Raw genomic sequence first — 4600 nt, 5'->3', positions numbered from 1 at the left:
GAAAATGTATGCCTGAATATAAGAAGTACGGCATAAAGTCCAGACTTGGGCATCCAACTTTCCTATATACACACACATTTAAAATCAGGCACTTCACATTGTTATCACTGCTGAGTCCTCTATTTTCATAGGATAAAGGTTAGAGAACAGAGCCCTTCTAAAACATCTTTCATCACCTTTGAAATACACTGTGTGTAATAAGTTGTGATTTCCTCCATGTGGAAACAGCCTCGTATACAATAAGAAACAAAATTGGAAATCCCTTCTGCATATAGCCTGATTTCCAAGGTTTACTGTCAATCTCACCTCGTACGAAATCACCTCAATAAAACATCCAGTTGTCCCAAATATCATTCATGCCTGTAGATGTAACAGATGAAGCTCTCGGCAATAATGGCAATGCTTATCGTATCAATCAGAACTCCACTGCTAGTTGTTCCATTCTCCTACACAAAACAGGCATATGGGATGGATAAGGAGCCTCCGGCCAACACATAAGCCTGTAATACCAGTGTATAGATGCAATCACTTGACCCAAATATCATTGGCAAGAATGAGCAAACTTTTTCCTTAAGTATGTAGTAGCTAGCTGATTTAACGTACCACTCGTGTGACCCTGTCTCGTATATAAAGAAATAAAGAGATGGCCCTTAAATATCATCTGAATAAGGCTATTTCACATTCATTTGTGGATGAACATTACTAAGAACCCAGCAAGGTAGAGAAACATGGCAATCAAGTTTCCTAATCACTCCCAACGCAAGAAACTGTGCTTTATGTCTCAACGATATAGGAAAACTTCCTTTTGTGTCAAAGAACCACTTTGGAACTTAAAAGCAAATCTCTCTATATCATGAGGTTCGAGTGTTCCTTTGAGGACAATGGAACTCTTAAGTGTACTCCAACAGTGGTGAGAGGTACTGACAACAAATCGCTTCATAACAAGAGCTACCAGCACGACAGAGAGGCTTTGAATTGAACGGTGGAATACCACACTAGACCAAAAGGCGGCTAAAATCCAAAATATAAGACCGGAGCTGTAGGATAGCATTTTTATCACATGGAACATATCAGTTTGAACAATACGAAAAAGGAAACATTTGTTGACATTTCGTGTCACACACAGGCTTCGGAACAACTTTCATTCCTGTATGCAACAGAATGTCTTCTATGGATTGTCAATTCTTATTTTAAACACAAAACCACAGGAAGGACAACAGAGAGTTGACGTGCGTTCGGCCTATACTTGTCTTAAAAAGGTTTCCTGCCTATTCCCGCCTCATACGAATTGACTGTGAAAAACTGCCTGCTTTCTAAATCTATTTTCTGCATTGTACATGTTGAAAAAGTAGAAGCTCGCTGCACTCAGGAGAAGGTTGAACTGCCTCTGTGAATTCTAGAGAGAGTAGACTTCTAAAGTCCCTGAATAAGTCATCAACCTAGAAGAATAATACGGGATCAAAGGGGATCATACTGGCAACACAGAAGACTTTGGAATACATGTGTCTTTTTGGGTGAAAACATTCCCTTAAGTAATATTGGACAGAGGGATGTAATGTGTTCCTTATGAATAGTTAGATACACACCTTACGGGCTCCGGCAGTGCGACATTGGCTAAACTGAAATGTATCAAGTTGATGTCCTTGAAAAGCATATGAATCCAAAAAAAAAATGACTGTACAATTTTGCATCGACTTCCTCAGACTACAGGTTCCCAGAAAAATGCAAGAGAACTTAACTTCTCAATATTTTTATTCCAGGCTTATAGAGGAAACAGTGATTTCAGGTCTCATAAATGAGGAAAGCACTGTCTGGACAGTGTCTGTGAAAACCCATAGCAATGACAAGGGAGCTGCCGCTGTTTTTCAGGGCTCCTATGTAATGACTATAGAGTGAAGACTCAACAACGATAAGATTCTACAAAGATATCCAAATCTCCTCATTTTCCTGTCATAGATCTCACTAGAGAAGAGCTACTTTAAGGACAGAATCAGTTTCAGTTTCACTGGGGTCTGGAAGAAAGGGGAAAATGCATGCCTGAATAGAAGAAATACGGCATTAAAATGAGGCTTGGGCATCCAAATTTCCTATATACACTTACGTTTACGATCACGGACTTCACATTGTTCATGAATACTGGGACCTCTAGATTCATAGCACAACGGTTACAGAACAGAGCTCTTGTAAAACGACTTTTATTGCTTTTGAAATACATTGTGTGTACTAAGTTGTGATTTTTCCCATGTGGAAACAGCCTAGCATATAATAAAAAACAAAATTTGAAATCCCTTCAGCTGATACCATGTATTACAAGGTTTACTGTCGAATCCACCTTTGTACGAAATCACCTCAATAAAACAGCCAGTTGTCCCAAACATTTTTCGGGCCGATAGACGTTGACACAGTAGAAGCTCGTTGCACTAAAGGCATTGCTTATGGCACCACTCAGAACTCCACTGCAAGTTGTTCCAGTCTTCTAAAAAAAACAAGCATACAGGATGGAAAATGACCCTCTGACAGACTCAGACCTGTGGAATATCAGTGTGTTGATACAGTCATTTAACCCGAATATCAATGCCAGAATGAGCTAACTTGTTCCTTAATCACACAGTAGAAATCCGATTTCATGCACCACTCGTGTGGCCTTGCCTCATGAGTGAAGATTTAAAGCGTTGACCCTGTAATATCATCTGAATAAGGTCATTTAACATTCATTTCTACGAACAGTACTGAGAAAGCATGGATCCAGCAAGGTAGAGAAACATTGGCAATCATGTTTGCTAATCACTCCCATTGCAAGAAACTGTGCTTTCTGTCTCAACGGTATAGGAGAACTGCCGTCTCCGTCAAAGAACCACTTTGGAAATTCCAAGAGAATCTTTCCATATCATGAGGTTAGAGTGTTCCTTCGAGGACTAGGGTAATCTAAAGTGTACTTCTAAAAGAGATTAGTGGTACGGACAAAAAATATCTACATGAAGAAAGCTACCTGCACGACAGCAAGGCTTGGAATTGAACGGTGGAATAGCACACTGGAACAGAAAACTGGCACGAATCCAATATATGAAACAGGACCTGTAGGATAGCATTCGTGTCACATGGAACATATCATTTTGAGCGCGGTCTGAGACTTGAAAGCGTATATCAAAACAAAGCAGGAAACAATTATGGGCCTTACAAGGGACAGACACTGCTTTCTGCACAACTTTCCTTCCCTTTCCAACAGAATATCTCCTATGGATTGCCTAGCATAGAATAAATAACAAAATTTGAAATCCCTTCCACATATAGCCTGTTGGCCAGGGTTTATTGCCAAGGTTTCCGGACGAATCCCGCTTCGTACGAAAAGACCGCAACAAATCATCCAATAGTCCCAAATATAAAACATGTCGGTAGATGTTGTAACAGGAGTAGCTCGCTGCACTGAGGGCAACCCTCCTGGCACGCTCAGAACTGCACCGGAGGTCGCTCGAGCCTACTCCACAGAACATGCTCACAGGACGGAGAAAGAGGATCCGGTTGACACAGAAGCCTGTGGAATGTCAGTGTGTAGATGCAGTCATCTGAGCCAAATGCCATTGGCCGAAATGAGCTAACTTGTTCCTGAAGCACTTAGAAGCAAGCCGATTTCACGCACTAGTCGTGTGGTCCTTCCTCTTACGGAAGGAATGGAAGAGATGGCCCTGAGACCTTGTCTGAATACGGCCATTTCACGTTCGTTCGTGGAGCAACATGACTGAGAACCCATGGATCTAGCAAGGGAGGGATACACTACACTGGCTACCACGCATCCTACTCACTCCCGGCTCCAGAGACTGCGCTTTCTGTCTCAACGATATAGGAAAACTGCCGTCTGGGTCACAGAAACACTTTGGAACTGAAAAGCGAATCTCCCTATATCATGAGGTTCGAGTGTTCCTTTGAGGACCATGGAACCCTTAAGTGTACTTCCAACCGTGGCGAGTGCTACCGACCACAAATCGCTTCCCAAAGAGAGCTCCCTGCACGACCGAAATCTTTGTGTCGAACGGTGGAATAGCACACTGGCCCCAAAGCCCAGCTCAAATCGAAACTATGAGACCGGAGGCGTAGTATAGCAATTATCACATGGAACATATCAATTGGAGCGCAGTCTCAGACTCGAAAGCGGGTATCAGTGTCAAAAAGAACACGTTTGTGGGCTTTCGGCGTGACAGACAGAGGCTTCCGAAAAACTATAATTATCGTTTCCAACAGAACGTCTTCTATGGATTGCCATTTCTTCTGCTTTGAAACACAAGACAACAGGAATGACAGCAGAGAGTTGACGTGTGTTCGGCCTATACGTGTCTTAACTACGTTTCCTGCCTCTTGCCACCTCTTACGAATTGACCGTGAGAAAACTGCCCATTTGGCAGACCTCCTACCTGCTCTGCTGATGCTCACTGCACTCTGGAGAAGGATGTAGAGCCTCTGTGAATTCGAAGGAGAGCAGACTTCTGCTGTCTTTCAATCAGTCGTCTGCCTGGAAGACGAATACGGGCTCAAACTGGATCTTCCTGCCGACACAGAAGACTTGGGAATACACGTTTCTTTTTTGGTGAACACTTGGCCTTAAGTG

This window comes from Pteropus vampyrus, unplaced genomic scaffold, assembly GCF_000151845.1.
Source record: "Pteropus vampyrus isolate Shadow unplaced genomic scaffold, Pvam_2.0 Scaffold217, whole genome shotgun sequence".
NCBI classification, from domain to species: Eukaryota; Metazoa; Chordata; class Mammalia; order Chiroptera; family Pteropodidae; genus Pteropus; species Pteropus vampyrus.
Note: the sequence above shows the minus strand (reverse complement) of the source record.